The sequence below is a fragment of the Carassius carassius genome, chromosome 35 (genome assembly GCF_963082965.1).
Source record: "Carassius carassius chromosome 35, fCarCar2.1, whole genome shotgun sequence".
Lineage (NCBI taxonomy): Eukaryota > Metazoa > Chordata > Actinopteri > Cypriniformes > Cyprinidae > Carassius > Carassius carassius.
The window spans coordinates 23,447,828-23,465,222 of record NC_081789.1 but is presented as its reverse complement, the minus strand read 5'-3'; the positions used below and the strand labels follow the sequence as shown (position 1 = coordinate 23,465,222).

General features: G+C 33.7%; 1 long non-coding RNA gene across 1 annotated transcript; it reads left to right on the top strand.

Annotated features, from left to right (window-relative positions):
- Positions 1-2,801: 2,801 nt before the first annotated feature.
- On the top strand, positions 2,802-10,350 carry LOC132116268 (uncharacterized). Its single transcript, XR_009425616.1, has 2 exons — positions 2,802-2,912; positions 9,413-10,350. It is a non-coding gene; the product is annotated as an uncharacterized LOC132116268 (long non-coding RNA).
- The last annotated feature ends 7,045 nt before the right edge of the window (positions 10,351-17,395 follow it).

Here is a 17,395-nt window from a genome sequence, read left to right as displayed (position 1 = left end):
GTAAATAAATGGTGTTAATTGCTTTTAACAAGTAAAATATAAATATTTTTAGCATTTTGTCTAAATGTTTTCTTGTCCTAAATATAATAAAAAAGGATGTTAGAGTGAATTAAATGTTAGAAAAAAATATTTTTTTTCACAGTCTTTTATCACGGAGAACAACAGCTCAGTTCAAAAGTATTATAAATTACATTATAAATAGTTTAATAGCACTGAAAACTTGATCTGTAATTTAAACATGATTCTCTAATGCATAATCTAGATTTCATCTCAGCTTTACTGGCACATTAAATGAATAAAAGTCTAAAACTGTATGTAAAATAAACTTTAATCCCTAAATGCTAAATTGTACTATAACCAGTCACTGTGTTATTGTGCTGTTTCACTTCCTCCCCGTCAGCACCTGCGGTGTGTTTCAGTTCAGTCAGTGTGAATGAGACTGAGGGAGGTTTTTGTACGACCCTTTATCACTGTGTGAACACATACTTGTTGTCAATCTTGTGTTGGGTCATACAGTAATATTGTGCTTCGTCTTCTTTCTGGACTCCACTGATGGTCAGATTGAAGTCAGTGTGAGCGCCATTGCCGCTGAATCTAGATGGGATGTTTGAGGGGCGTTGGTGTATGTAATAAATGAGGAGTCTGGGAGCCTGTCCAGGTTTGTGCTGGTACCAGAACACACAGTTCCTCCAGAGAGAACAGTCAGCAACCGGTGAGTTGGTTTTGCAGTTGATTTTGACCGTTTCATCACGTTGAGAAGTTAGGACTTGAGAAGTTTGAGTTACTGTCACTTGTCCATTTGAGCCTGTATAATAAATGGTTAGAAATCTCTTCATCATGTCTTATTAAAAATATAAAGCATTGCTTATTTGACCTACCTTGAATACCAATGGCCAGTATGCAGATGTGAATGATGGAAAACATAGCTGTTGTCAGCTCTACTGTCATTAAATGTTGCTCTTGTATGAAACACTAAACTGACATGGTTATAAAGACCAGAGAAGGTTAAAGTTCTGTTAATGCAAATGATCTTGTCAGTGTAAATATTCTGCTTACACTGGGTGCAATAGGAAATGTTTCCACACGGAAAAAGTTCAATGATTCGTATTAGAGTAGATATCTCACAACCTCCTCTAAATAATAGAAATTAAAGTGTATCATAAAGGTGAAAGAGTTCTGAGTAAAAAGTAAACGTTTTGCAGGGAGGGACAGAAAGTCCTAGTTACATAAAGATAGCCACTATTTATTAAGAGCTAGTTTGACCAGCTAGCAGTTAGACAAAGAGTAATCAGTCATTTTGGATTCAAATTAGACTAATCTACTTTTTTATAAGTGACTTTAAAAATGTATGACAAATTTTGATGAAAAATAAAAAAGAGGATCCTGTGCTCTCTTCAATCCACATGTAACATGATTTCAAGTCGTCAATAAATTCTTCCAAAAAAAGTAAAAGCTCTAAAAAAGCTCCCTAAAGTATTTTACAAGTAACAAATTTATTTACTGTATACTGAAAAAAGGATTACATGTTGAGATGCAATTAGTGTTGTCTTTAGTATTACACAGTGCAAAATAAAATCTCTCTCTCTCTCTCTTTATATATATATATATATGAATGATTAATCGCATCCAAAATACGTTTTGTTTGCATAATATGTGTGTACTGTGTATATTTATTATGTATCTATGATAACACACATGCATGTATATAGTTCAGAAAAAATATTTTAGATATTAAATATACTTTTAGTATTAATTAATAATTATAATATAAATTATATTAATATAAATATGGATATTTTCAAAATATATACTGTATGTGTGTATTTATATATACATAATAAATATACAATGCAAACAAAAACTTATTTTTGATGCGATCAATCACAATTAATCATTTGACAGCACTTAATATATAAATAAATACAAGAAGCATTTCTATTTCAGAAAAAAATTTGATGACTACTTTTTTTAAGACTAGTTTAAGCAGTTTATGCAACTGACCACAAAATTTACCTTATTTTACCCTATTAATTTGCTTTATTGAATATAGATTTAGTTTGTGTATGTTAATGTTTTTGTACACTCGTGTACGGTGTTCCAGTTTAGCTTTTACAGCTATTTTTTTGTGAAATTAATAGTCTGTTTAATGTAATCAGGTTGTTTTTAGTCCTATTAAATAATGTTTCTGATTTGAGTAAGATCATTTAATATACTTTTTTTTCTTAGATATTATTATTTAATATTTTCTGGTTATTATTTATATAACAATTTTTATCGTGTAGGATTCTGAAAAATAAATGTGTAATTCTAATGAAAGCCTGTTAAACACACAAATCTCTTATTGATGAAGATATTTTGAATAGATATCATTGTGTTATAAAAATATATGGGAAAAAATATCAGGAGACCATTTATGAACATTATTTAACAATATAGAAGTCATTCAACAACTTAGTGTACATTCCACATCCATTGATAATAATGATATATTTTATCTAACAATTTTCTCCAGAAACATAATATTTTATCTGTTGATTCGAAGCATATTATCATCTCACACAAATATTTTGCGCACACCATTTCAGTTTCCTTGAAATTGCCTTGATGTACCTTTAATCAGAGTTATTTTTAAGTGAGTTCAAAATAATGCATAAAAGTGGTTAAAGCAAAATGTATCTATATTCTGCATTTCTCCTCCATTTGTGTGTCAGAGGTGACTGAGGGCTGAAGAAAGTGAGCAGAATGGGTTATTCAGCTGCAATAAAATTCCTCAAGTAATGCTGGGAGAAAGGAGAGCGGTATGTCTGCAGAATAACACATGACAAGATCCCATAAGCCAGGTAATCCTGATGCTTCCCAGTAGGTCCTGCTCTCTCCTGGGAATGAAGCCATATCTGAGTCCCCTATGACAGGTAGGAGTCGCATGCATCATTTATTTATGAATGTAAAATGGGGCTCCCTCCGGGGCAGTGAACATCTGGCACCGTGCTGTTCTATTCTGGGAGAATCACTCCTCCCTGCTCATGCAAATAGACTTTCACTTCTGATTTTATGCGCACAGGTTCATTGGTTAAATGCATTGGACTGAAACAGTAATGTTGGTTGTTTGTTTTCATTTTTTATTTATTTACACTTAATTTGTTTTTCATCATGACATTTTAATTGGAGCACATTGTCACATTTTTTTCTTTTCTTTTAATGCACTATATTAATTGCATAATCATTAAACACAAATATTATATATATATATGTATATATATACATATATAAAATATTTGTTTAATGATTATGCAATTAATATAGTGCATAAAAAAAAAAAAAAAATATATATATATATATATATATATATATATATGCACTCATATGCTGCCACTAGATGGCTGTACAGTACAGAATTCCACAGCTTCTATCTCCACGGAGCACACGTTTGTCATCATCATTCTATAATGGAAACATTTGCAATTTTTAGGTCATCAGGCAGACACAAACTTCACTTTCACCCACTTTTCATTTTCACTCTGGTTAAAAATAATTTCCCTCCATTTACCTTTCTAACAATATCCAAACTAGAATTGCCAAGCTAAATATTTTATTTCAGAGTGTGGATTTGTTTTTTAGGCTGACAACACTCCTGTGTTTGTCCTAGTTTTAATTTTCAAGGAAAGTTGATTTCTAACTTCTCTTATTACCTGTATTACCATTAGGTGGCCTCAGTAAACTTCCAAGAGTGATGTCTTAAAGGATTAGTTCACCCAAAATTTAAAATTAGGCTATAAATTACTCACCCTCAAGGCATTCTAGGTATTTATGACTTTCTTCCTTCAGATGAATCCAGTCTGAGAATCCAGCCTTTGGGCTGAACTTCACAAAGCCGACCTCATACATCATCCACCCTAAACTGATTCCATGTACAACAGTAAACGTGAACTAGAACAAAGTGATTATTACCTTTTTAAATATGGTTATTTTTCTTACAAAAATGCATGGATTTGCTATAGGAGGCCTTCATTCACGCCAGGATCTGCGAGACACTTTAAGGATGGGCGCTTTTTATTTAACTTCTTTTGGACTGAAGCACTGTAACACCACCTGAGTGGCATTAAACAGCTTGAATGATCAAAGACAATTTTTAATATAACTCCGACTGGATTCGTCTGAAATAAGAAAGCCATATACACCTAAGATGCCTTGAGGGTGAGGAATTTATGGCCTAATTTTAATTTAATTTTTTTTTTTTTTTTTACATTTTAATATATTAAAATTAATTAATTAGAAGCCTTGGCGAGCATAAGAGACTTATTTCGTGAAAATTAAAACAAATCTTAAGGACTTACCAAAAAAATGGTATATGTCCTTTTTTATAATGTTATGAAGAATGTCCAAAAAAAAGAGAGAGAGAACTTCCACTGCATTACAGCTTTCTTATGTGTGTTTTTTTTTTTTGCTTTCCTTATAATATAATAATGAATTGTATAAAAGCACCCTTTTTTCATTATTTTCAAAAGAACTACAAGAGGAAAAATCAAAGTCTGTGTAGGGGGCCTTCAAAAATTGACTTTGACGAAGAGAGACCTTGGAGTTATAAAGGTTGGGAGCCACTGATCTAGAGCGGTCTAAACTGTCACAGCTTTCGGCTACATTGGCCAGCATGTAATAATTTAATTTTCCAAGCAAAATAGCCTTTGGGCTGAACTTCATTTCAATATTCATTGTACAGGTACAGCAGGATTAGGTAAGTTTGTCACTGGATGTTCTCTTCTAGTTACAAGCAAATTTCCAATCTTTTTTTCAGGCAACAGTGATGAAGAGGTGAAGATATGAGCTGTGTTAGTGACAATTGCTTTTTCCTTCATTTCCTATTTAAAAAGATTCTTGACATTTCAAAAATGTCATTATTATGCATAATTTTGCATGTTTAATTCAGAGCTGCTTCTCTAGAGCTCTGAATACTTCAACTGAAATGTTTTTTGTTTGTTTGTTCATTTGCCTTTTTTCTTCAAATGGCACGTACTAAAATAGCTGGTGAATAAAGAATATTATTCTTGGAAATGAAAAAAAAAAAAGAGTAGAAAATGGAATTTCACCTGTTTGTTGCGTTCTTAAACTCGTTTAAGAAGCTTCCCGTAGACAAAACAGCACAACTGAGTAGATTTGAAAGCCTTAAATGTTCTCAGAGTGCAAAATCAATAAACACATCTAAAAGCATTTACCTTAGACCTTATATGTCTGAAACAAACATCCAAATAATGTGCACCATTCCGCATTAATGTCGGTTTTAGCTATGACCAAATCTGCCATCGTAATGTCTCAACCCATGTGATGGCAAATTCACGGTCTCCCTGAAATGGCTTTCAAAATGCCATTGCAGGCATTAAGGCACTTCAATTCATGCAGGAGAACTGCTTTACTGTCATCAGAATCCTGTGAGAGCAGTTTGAGAGGTGGAGATAAGACAGGATACTGTACACAGGCCACAGAAAATGTCTCGCTCCACGCCTCTTCTTTATGGGAACTGTAAATCCTGAGTGCCTGCAGCATAGATGCTTCCCTCATTCATTTTCAAGGAGTTATCTTGCCATATGAGGATTTCATACTCAATGTTTGTCTGACATTACCTTAAAGATTTCTGTTATTTCATAAAATACAGTTAAATATGTTGTATTAGACCAATCAGTTGCTGCATCCAATGGTCTGTAATATCTTAATATTCATTGTTGTTCATGGCAATGCAATAGAGCCGGTGCTTCTTTAATGTTACTCTTATCACACTGACTTATGTGGAAGCTTGTTTCCGCCACAGAAAAAAAAAAAAAAAAGAATGTAATTGCAACGTTTTATCCCACAATTGTATTTAGATCTTGCAATTCTCACTTCTTTAATCAGAATTCTGTTTACATTGTACAAATTCATTTCCACCGTGAAATAAAACAATAAAGATAATTGCAACTTTTTATCTTACAGTTTTTAATTTATTCCTCACATTCGCTAGAGTAGACTTATTTAAATTAGAATTGCAAGTTCTAAAATCATAATTGGAATGATACATGTTGCATTTTTGACTTAAGAATTCTGGGTTGACGTTTCGCAATATATATTTTTTTGTATTCAAGCTTATTGCGAGTTGTCTCACAATTCTGATTTATGAAAAAGACGCCATTAGATTTGTATTTATTTCATTTTATTTTATTTTATTATTTGTTTTATTCAGTGGCAGAAACAAGCTTCTATAGACTTGCTCTTTCTCTTTCAAACAAACAAAGTTGCCACCATCTTGCTAGTTATATATTATCATGAAAATGGCTTCAGATGACTTCAGTATTAATACTATAATGTTGCAGTGTTCATCTTGTTGCTAGGACAATTGGTTTAGACATTGTAATGGATTGTTTTTTTGGTGATATACACCTAAAAAATAAAGCATTTCATCACCATATGTAAATTTATATATTAATTATATTAATCACTACCTACAATTTGCATTTAAACCAAGCGTGACCAACTTAAATTGCATGCAAACTTTGCAAAGGGAGATACTTTTGTAATGACTTGATTTTGACCGCGAAGATTCGCCAAACCACAGTAAATGTTGACCTAGTGCAACAGTCAGACATGTCTGCACGTTTAAATAGAACAACAATGGAAAAGCAAAGCAGTGAAATGCAAATTGTGGGATTGTGGTATCGTGAAAACGTGCATTGTTTGATTATTAGTGAGATTTGTGCCTACAGCTCTTGGAAAATGATAGTTTTCAACATTTTATCTGGAGCTCAAAAAGCTCAAGCCACCAATTTATTGGCTATAGAGAGCTTTTTGATTTTCAGGGAAGACAGGTCAACTGTGAAATAGACTTACTGATAAAACCCTGCCTTTACAAATATCACACCGGGTCATTGTAGAACTTGTTTAATTTAAAACTGAAAAAAAAAATTAAAAAAAGTAAAAATAGTCTGTTTATATGGCAAAATGTCAGGTCAGATGATTGAAAATTATCTTGGATGTTACAGTCTCAATCTCAAACTCTTTATTTTATTATTAACCAGAAGATGGCAAAGGTGAGCTGCCAGACATGTGTATAAGTGATCATATATGCATTCCTTCTTTCCTCCCATCTGTCTCTGTTTAATTAGTGATCACTTGAATTTCTTAAGTCATAACATTTCTTAAATCATAACTAAAAACACCTGTTCTGTCTGCACAAGTTTGAATCAAATTCTTAAGCCCATTAAACTTTATTGTGTAACTGGTCCCATACCATTTGTGCTGCAAACATGAATGATACCTTAAATTGTGCAGTTTGTTGAGGAGAGGTGTGTCATTAATAGTGGATTGTCAACTCACATTTTCTTCTGAAAATGATTTCATTGATTATGTAGATTGTCTGTATTACTAATATGTATCCTGTCATAATTATATGTCTTTGATTGTGATACATCTATGGTCCTCTGAGAAAATGTCCAGGAGTGGTTGAAATTAGTTTATACGATAGAAATAAATCCACAAAATATAAAAAATGCACAAAAAATGGCAACATTTCTATTTATCAGTATATGTACAGAAAGACAATAGACTACAAATTTGCTATGCAGAGTGATTCAGGTTTGTCTGTGATTAGTTGCAGTGGGTATATTTTCTGAGACACAAACAGGCAATTACTACTTCATTGAGATGTATAAATGTTCATCATGCAATGCCTTCATTTAACTAGAAGTTAAACGAAGATTTAGACGTTCTCATAACAGACAAGCACACATTTGAATGGAAGTGCCGTGAATGATGCTCTTAATTAAGATTTTCATTAATGAGTCAATAATGAGCACTCTTTCAGAGTGTGTCAGAAGACACCCAGCGGGCAAATAAGAATCTGTTCATTAAGTACCGTGGTTTTATTTGAGGAAGAGTTTCTCTTGATGTTAAAATAATCAATTTGTAAGCGTGCCGATTTGAAATTAGGTGGCGAAATTGTGAGCTGAGAACTTTGAACTTTTAAATGGTCGTTCTGTGAATGAAGGTAACCGTCATCATCATTTTAACTCTCATAATGTGTATTGTGAATGTCGTACAATACAAGTCTTGCTTCTTAATAATGCAGCATAATTTTGCTAATATTTCAGAATATGGCTTGTACCAGTAATTGTAATACTCATTGAAAAGTTGTATGAAATGCTAATTCTTATTATACTGCTAAAGCTTTGGGTTAATGCCTTGGAATAACACTGAACCTCCTGAGCCTCACTGCAACACTTTACATAAGACCTAAATTAACACCTACCTACATGAATAATAGTGGAGAGGGAAGTAGGTGAGATTGAGCCACTGTAGTGTGCGCTGTAATTTAATAATCATTGTATGGCTTTGATATTAAAAATAATTTGATCAAAGCCACACAAATTTCAAAAATGTGTGAGCTGAAATATTTACGAGGGCACACTTTTATAGGGAACTAGCAAAGAAAAAGGGGGTAATTGCAAACTTTTGGTTAGTGTGTTGCTAGGCGGTTGCTAAGATATAGATAGGAATTTTTTTGAGTGGTTGTTGTGGTGCATAGGTTATTTTTGTAATAGTTTCTAAACAGTTCTTTCGAGACTCAAGTGTTTATGATATTCAGCTTTTTATTTTTTTGTGTGCATTTTATCGTCTACCACGTGTACATTGATTTCTGAGAGCTTAGAAAAGTAAAAGCACTGTTTGAAGTTGTACAAACAGTGTGGGGTGACTTGGGTTTGGGGTTTTACAGGCCATTTGTAAATACTAAGGCCCCATTCGCGTTTTCGTTTTAAAATTGCGTTTTAGAATTAAAACGATACGTTTTACACTGGCGTTTCAGAAACAATCTCCGTCTACACTACATAACTGAAAACACAAGTCACGTGAGCATTCATGCACACTGGGCATGTACGTAAAAGTGTAAACAAGAAGTTGGTTGCTAGTCACTGGCAGGTTCAACAATGAGCATGATTACTGTTCGTGATATGGTTACATGGTCATCAAGGATACGCAGAGATCACGTGGGTAGCCATGCCATCATTTACGAAAGTCTCCGTTTTGGTCCATTTATACAGAAACACAACCCCGGAGTTTTCAAACTAAAACATGGTCAGCAGCTTTTTCCAAAAGTCTCCATTTTCGAATGTGGAAAATGCAGGCGTAGTGTAAATGAAAGTTATGCGTTTTAAAACAAAAAACGCACTAGTGTAAAGAGTGCCTAAACAAAGCCATGCTCTATATTCTGCATTATATCTCTAATAACAATAGAGGGCTGTTAGATAAATACTCCACATCACTAATAATACATTATACAACATTTCCCCCGACAAACAACATGAGTAATGTACTGTGATGAATTGTGCTTTTGTAAAATTGAAAGTTTGTTCTTTGATCTCCAAAAGACACTCTTTTTCTGTTTCCTCTCTAGGTTTACCGCAGTCAGTCAACAGTCTACACCTTCTCACAGAGCTTCAACACACTAGACCAGATCTGAATTCCCAGGTTCAAGGCTGTTTCTGGCTATTTTAATGCCATAGCTGGACTGTTTCCCTTGTTGGCATCTCCTTAACAGGCAACAACCTAGTTTGGCTAGAATTGGATCTGTCTGGGGTGAAAATCTTCATTAAAGTCTTCTAATCTGCCACAGCCGGTGCACTTCTTGCATTGGCATTTCGCTTGACATCCAAAACTTACAGAACTGCAGCTCTGAGCAGTTAATGCTAAATACCAAATTGCCTCTTTGTCTCCGTAGCTGTGCTTTAGACATTAAAATAAGTGAGGAATATCGATTACGCTGTCGCTGTGTGAAGGGGGACAGGTCCTTTCCTGACTAATTTATAGGAAAATGCACCTTGTGGCTCCTCCCTTGACACAGTGTTTATTCAGCAGAAATAATTGGTAATAGCTGAAAGGTAACGTGAGCAGAATGATCATATTTCTGCCTGTGCTGGTAACATCTCATGCATTTTTATGCAGTACAGCAGCAGTATTAGAACCGATAATGTTCAGTAATTAAAGCTTCATGAATGGGTGAAATGGAGCCTGTACTGAAACTCATTGCTTATTTTGTATAGTGCAGTGGTGCTCATTTCAGTTGGCGGACCATAAAAAAAAAACCCTTGATGACCACTGAACAACCCAAATCTCCTTTGTTCATATTGTTTTTTCCATTCATCAAGAATCCTGAAGAATATATCATGGTTTCCACAAAAATATGGAGAAACACAACTGTCTTCAACATTGATGACAATAAACATTATTTAGAAATCACTATAATATTCTGATTGCTGTTCAATGACACTGAAGACTGAAAATACAGCATTGCATGGCAGGAATAAATTACATATTAAAGTATATTACAATTGAGTCAAGCTGTTTTAAATTGCAGAAGTATTTTACAATATTACTGATTTTACTACATTTTTGTCTGCATCTCCTTGGAAAAAAAATAAGCTTATTGGTAGCCACCTAAATAAAATACATATTAGTGATATCATAACATTAAAACAGCTAAAAACAGATCTGTTTGATTCATCGCACCATTTTTAAAAGTAATTTGCTCGTTCCTTTAAGAAGTAAATTTTCCTTTGAAACACTGTTTTGAATCTTAAAATCAAATGTTGTGGTTCATTGCTAATTTGGTTCAAGGGTTAGAACTGTTTACTGACAAAACTTCAGAAATTATTATATAGAAAATGCATGATAAATTAAGCCTGCTTTTGTAAACTCAGACTGTTTAAAAGGCATGTGGTTACTGTTGAGCTCTATATCTTGTCAGTCCTTCTGGAGAAAAGATTTGTGTGATTGATGATAGTGAATTTGATTTCCTTAATTCGAATATGATGATCATATTTTGAGACATTATACAACAACAAATTACAACACAAGTACCAAACGGGGAGCAGAAAGGAGGTCGGATGTAATCCATACTGCAGTGATGAGCTGTTCTAAAATAATGTTGCTGATCCAGGCCAGTTTGTTTTGAATCACTGGGATTTGACTTCGTCTCAGTTAGTGATCCTAAAATAATGGGAGCTGTCATGGACAAAAGGAGGAGACAAAATAAATCCATGCGAATCAGGGCTGGCGCTTCAAAGCGCATCGGGGTATTTTTCCTCCATCTGACATTAGTACAGTAAATCCAGGCCACGGCTGATGTTTACCGCTGCTGTCCGCACTTCCTGTCGGATCCATTTGTGTACACAGTGCCCTGTTGTTCCTCGAATATGATCGCTTACTCAAAAATAGATTTCTGCTACCTGCTCAAGTTACTTATAGATTGAACTAATGGAGCACAGTTCTTCGTCAGGGAGCATTTCATCTATTTGCTTAGAGATTAAAAGAATCATGTTTGTTCATTCGGCCAGGGGGTTTCTAGTTCCCAAAATTGCCATAATGTGGAGAATAAATTTTGAAATTAAGTGTTATTTTATTTGTTTTGAGAAGGATGAGGAAAGAGGGAGACTTTTAAGTGTTGCAAATGATCTGTTATGTTGGGATTAAGAGAGTTTTGATCATTTTGGGAGTTACCGTTGTGTTGAAGAGTGGAGCTTATGTGTTATCCAGAGTATTGGGTAATAATAATAGATTTTTTTTTAATGCTGTTCTTTGAAGAATAATTTGTGCATGTGCATTTTATATTTGTACATTGTTTACACGTGTACAGGCAATGAGGCTTCAAGCCTTCAATATAGTATATTTGTGAAAATTACTGCAGTTTTAACTTTTTATGAAATATCGGACTACTATATACAATTGCAGAGAGCTTTATATATACTTGGCATTTTAAAAATATTGTTTCATAAACACACTTCCATTCAAAAGTTTGGGGTTTGTAAATGTTTTACTGTTTTTTTTTAAGTCAACTATGCTCACCAAAGCTGCGTTTATTTGATAAAAAATGCAGTTGAAGCTGTAATAATGAAAAATATTATTACAATTTAAAATAGTTTAATATTTCCTCTTTTGATACTTTTTAAAATGTAATTATTTCTGTGTTAAAAGTTGCATTTTCAGCATCATTGCTCTGGTCTTTAGTGTCACATGATCCTTCAGGAATCATCCTAATATGCTTAAGAAATATTTGTTATTCTTAATGTTGAAAATAGTTGTGCTGCTTGTTTATTCAGTCAGTCATTTATTTATTCATGAATAAAAGAAACAAGCAATTATTCTTGAAGAGAAAGTATGAAATAAAGAAAACCAAAGCTGGTTCTCAAATTTCACTACTGTTATCCATTGGTTTTCATTCTCTTGTTGTTGTTGAGTGCTTGAGTAGTCCATCAATGCAGCTATGGAAATTCAATCATCCTGGCTTTTCTTATGAGCTTGTGAGTAATCAATCTGGATGTGGCAATGATTCCGGTCTGGACATTTGCAGTTTGAGCAACCGGCATTTCCTTTTCCTGGGTTTTCATCCATGTAATCCCATTCTGCCATAATCAAAACGGGATTTCATTTAATCAATGCTCCTAACCTCAGAGAGTCAATTCAGCTCCACATTTCTTTCTTTCTTTTTCTCTTTCTGAAAGTCTTCCTTTAGGATTCCGGTTCACATTCCTACAGTTAATCTGTATTTAATTTATTCCCTATTAATCCTAAATGCGGTTGGATTCTGATCAATAAAGAGTTTTCTTTTCAATAGATTTAAAAGAAAATGACACCACACTCAAAGCCCTCAGCGACTCTGCCATCAACATGAATGTAAAGTCCATAGGAATCACATTCAGATCAAATTTAATATATACATGATGAGAAAGATTAGAGGTGATCCTACCTTTGTAGTGTGAATACAAAGACATTCCCTTTATAAACTCCCAACAAAATTCATATCGACATAACCAAGTAAATAAGCAAAAGTTTCATTCGATTTCAGTCAACACTTGAAGATTTTATGAATTGAAGTGCCTCTCAAACTCTGAAGGGTCACTATAGGGATAAAAGTAGCACATGACAGATGCAGCCTCAATAATACATTTGTGCAGTGCATTGTGGGAAATATTATATTGGGCAAACAACACTGTGGCTTCTGTTGATCCAATACCATAAAAACACATGGATAATAACTTCACAACTAAGAGATAGATGTGATCTGTCTTTTCAGGTAAATAATAAAAAAGGAAGAAAGGAAATAAGAAAGGATTTAGTCCCAAGATGTCTCATTATTTTAGCTGGAAGGTTTGTTTTTCACCCTTATGACATTTACATTTCTGTCCACACTTTCAATAATAAATCAGGGGGAAATGAATAGAGAAACACACATATCACACCCTTCAGACTGCAATTTTCAGTCTCATAGCTGAGATTTTTGAAAATATAAATGACGTCTCTAGCCATGCGTGAACGATTCAAAGTATTCATTAGGCAATTTCTGCAGTGACTGAACATCATAATTATTCTGTGGCTGAATACAGTTTGGTGAGCATAATTATAATCACCTTTGACCCTCAATAGCCACTGAAGATGTGACCTTTGACCTTTAATCCCTGTGGAAAATGTTTTAGAAGTACTGAATTACATATGGAGTGATTCACATTAATTATTGGCAAAAGTAATGCATGGAATAGATTTATTCACAGTTAATTTTCCAGTCTGAACTAAAGAACAGACTGTTTGGACTCAGTCTGAATGTCTAATGGGACATCCATCTAGTATTTCACTCATTAGTGTTCATCGGTTATTAGATGCACTATGTGTCCAGACAGTGATGAAACCGCTCAAACGTTATTTCAGCCATAATAATTTGTTTATTAAACTAAAAGGCCACCAATTAGGTTCAATCAAAGGCAGGACACAGGGGAAATTATTATATTTAGCAGTTTTAAAGGAATATTTTTCCCCCTTATTAATATTTGCTGAAAATGTACTCACCCTCAGGTCATCCAAGAGTTTGTTTTTTCATCAGAGATTTGGAGAAATGTACATTCCATCACTTGCTCACCAATGAATCCTCTGCGGTGAATGGGTGCCGTCAGAATGAGAGTCCAAACAGCTGATAAAAACATCCCAACAATCCACGTCACTATCATTTAATGTCTTGTGAAGTGAAAAGAAGCGTATTTGTTTTAAACAAATCCATTAATAATATTTTTTTAACTTTAAATCGTCTCTTCTGGCCCAAAATATGGAATATTAATAATATTATTTCCTGTTTTTTTGTTGTGACCCTCTTCTTAAACTTGAACAGTTTCGCTTATAGCCTTGAGTGTAGTTCTTAATTGTATAATAGAGTCGATGCCATTGATCCAGTCTGCGTAAATAACATGGTCGGTCCTTTCATTCAACAGTGATTATACACAAAAGCCGTTAGATAACAGCTACTGTTATTTAATGCAATGACAGAGCTGAGCTCTGAGTATCAAAGTACAGCCTTGTTTATTGCCTTTTGTCTATTTGTTTGTTTTGCGGTAATGGGAATCGCAGATAGTAATTCCCTTCACAGTCAGCACAGTGGAGAAAACACTCTGGGAGTGTTTGGAACACAGTACGGAAAATTCTACATGAAATATTCAGCATGTCATGCTCATATTGTGCGCCGTTACGCTTGTGTGCATAAAGCGTTTGACTCTCCCTGATTGAGTGTGATATATGAAACAGTCTGGCACTTTCTCATATCACCGTACTGCATAATTGAAGTACTGAAGTCAATACTAAAGACACCTCCGTCTCAGAGCATCACTGTCCTATCTGGAGCTCTTTTGGAGTGATCAGTGCAGCTATTCTCATCTGCTGATTTACATATTTATAGATTCACCGCGAATGGGAACTCATTTCAGCTTTGAAGATTCGGCCTAGAGTGAATGTGAATTCATTTAGATTCATATTCCCTGCGCTCATATGCCCAGGACGACCCTTGACCGACCCGAAGGAAGAGCGAGGCAGCGTGTCACAATGATTATGTTCACTCAATAAAGATAAGAAAATGAAATGTAAAATACAACAAAAGGCTTTTTGTGTTTTATAGCAGTGTGTTCTCATCTGTAATCGGAGGTATTCGTACTTTAAGCTTGGTTTTGTCACGTAGGCTATATTTTTGTGCGTTTGCAGGCACTGAAACTTTTAAAAGATATAATAAAATGTAGCTATTGAAATATAGTTATAATAATTGTAATAATATAAAATAATGATAATATAAATAAGTAAATATAAAAATGTAAGATTAGTTTTTTAAAGATTTTTGAAGTCAAATAAAAGATTATTGGAATATGATTTACAAGAAAATACTTTTAATATATATATTAATTTAAAGGTTTGTGTTTAATTTGATGTGTTGCTGGCTGGTAAATATTTGTAAAATTTACTTGTATTTTTTAAGTGAAAACTTTTTACAACCTTTTTTTAAATGTACATTTACATTTCATACAATAGTAATGAGATCAGGCTGTTTAATTATATAAAACTAAATTATATAAAATAAATAATCGCAATACATGAATTACATTTTTTTGTGAAGACCCTATGAAATATCAAAGTAAATACTATATAATGTGAATATTTGATCAAATATAATGAAATAGTTAAAATTTATGTTACTTGCAGAATGTTTGTTTATTCATTTATTCAGAATATAAGGCTAATTTTTTAATGAAATTTGATTGAATAAAAAAATAAATTGACTGGTAATTTTACAGACACATTTCCATGGACCCTAAAATACAATGCAATGAAGTGCAAAATTCAAAACAGAAGTAAAAGAAAAAATAAATAAATATTAAATTAATAAAGTAGCCTATATTGTGCCCTATTTTTATTTTTTAACTATCAAAACCAGGACAAGTACTTCAACTACAACTTTAAACTGCTTACACTAATAAAAATGTGCACAATTTCACAATCCAAAATTCCGCCTCTACTGAAAGTTTGCTGAAAACTAAACATTTAAAATGAGTTTGTTTATATCATTATAAAATAGTCTAATATGCTAATTACTTAATTGTCTTCACTGACAAACTAATGCCATCTTCAGCTGTCTGCACTGAGCACAAACCAGCTATACTGTATTTAGACTAAATCAACAGTTCAGGCCTCAACAGCGCCAGTCCTTAAATGGATTTTGCTGATAAATGACTTCTGACATTTTAGTGAAAATATACTTTGGCTCTCAGTCTCTCCATACCCTGAGCTCTAAATTGTTTTATCTTTCTCCTTTAAAACTTTGGAGTGATGCCACACTCTCAGCATGGCTGAATTGATTAATTATTTATTAGCTCTTGCCATTCACCGACTGTCAAATTGAATCTGAAACACCAGCAAATGTAACGCATCATCAAATCATATTGAAATGCAAACAATGTGGTACATGCATATGCAAATTGATCTTAAAATTGACCCAGTGTTGTGAAGGCGCATTGAATGTGGCAGATGGAATTTAAAAGCCTTCAGTTTTACTCTGCTAAGCAGCTTACTGCTAATTATGGAAAATGATTTCCTTCACTTTTGTTTGGTGCCGTAACGCAGCGGTTAAATGAAGCGGATGGCCTGATAGGAATTAATTGATTTATGGGTTTGTGTAATGCATGGACATGAACACCGAACCTGTGTTCAGGGGACAATCTGATGATTATTTAGTCGAAAGCAGTGGTTTTGATTTTTAGTTCATGTTGATCTTAACATATGTCCAGCTAACGTTCTGACAAAGTTATGAACAAATGTTCTTCAAGTAACATTAATAGAATGTTGTAATAATGTTGTAATAATCAGGGGTAGTTCTCACCCTGGTTCTCATACGTGAACCTGGAGATTTGGTTTGGTCCTCACACTGCACATAGTGTGACCCAGTAAATATAACTACAAAAAAAATTAACCAATAATAGTGAAAATATTATTGCACTTTATGTAGTTAATTTCAAAATGCTCAGAGATCATTCAAAAGTAATGTAGAATGGAATGTTCTCGTAATGTTCCAAAAACCAATAACAAAAACGTTTCTAATACATCTTATGAACATCGAACATACAGAATTAACAGTTTTATACATTAATGCAATCATAAGCAAAATGTTCATAGAAAATATTTTTGTTAGGTAGATACAGCCATGCATTCAAATTAAACTGTTCATAAAAAAACCTGCATTATATATATATATATACCGTATTTTCCGGACTATAAGTCGCACTTTTTTCATAGTTTGGCTGGTCCTGCGACTTATAGTCAGGTGCGACTTATTTATAAAAATTAATTTGACATGAACCGAGAGAAATGAGCCAAGAGAAAAGCACCAATTGAAAACATTACCGTCTCCAGCCGCCAGAGGGCGCTCTATGCTGCTCAGTGCTCCTGTAGGCTACACTGAAGACATAGAGCACCCTCTCGCGGCTGGAGACGGTAATGTTTTCTATTGGTTCTTGGTTCTAAATAAAAGCGACTTATCGTCCAGTGCGACTTATATACAGTCGTGGCCAAAAGTTTTGAG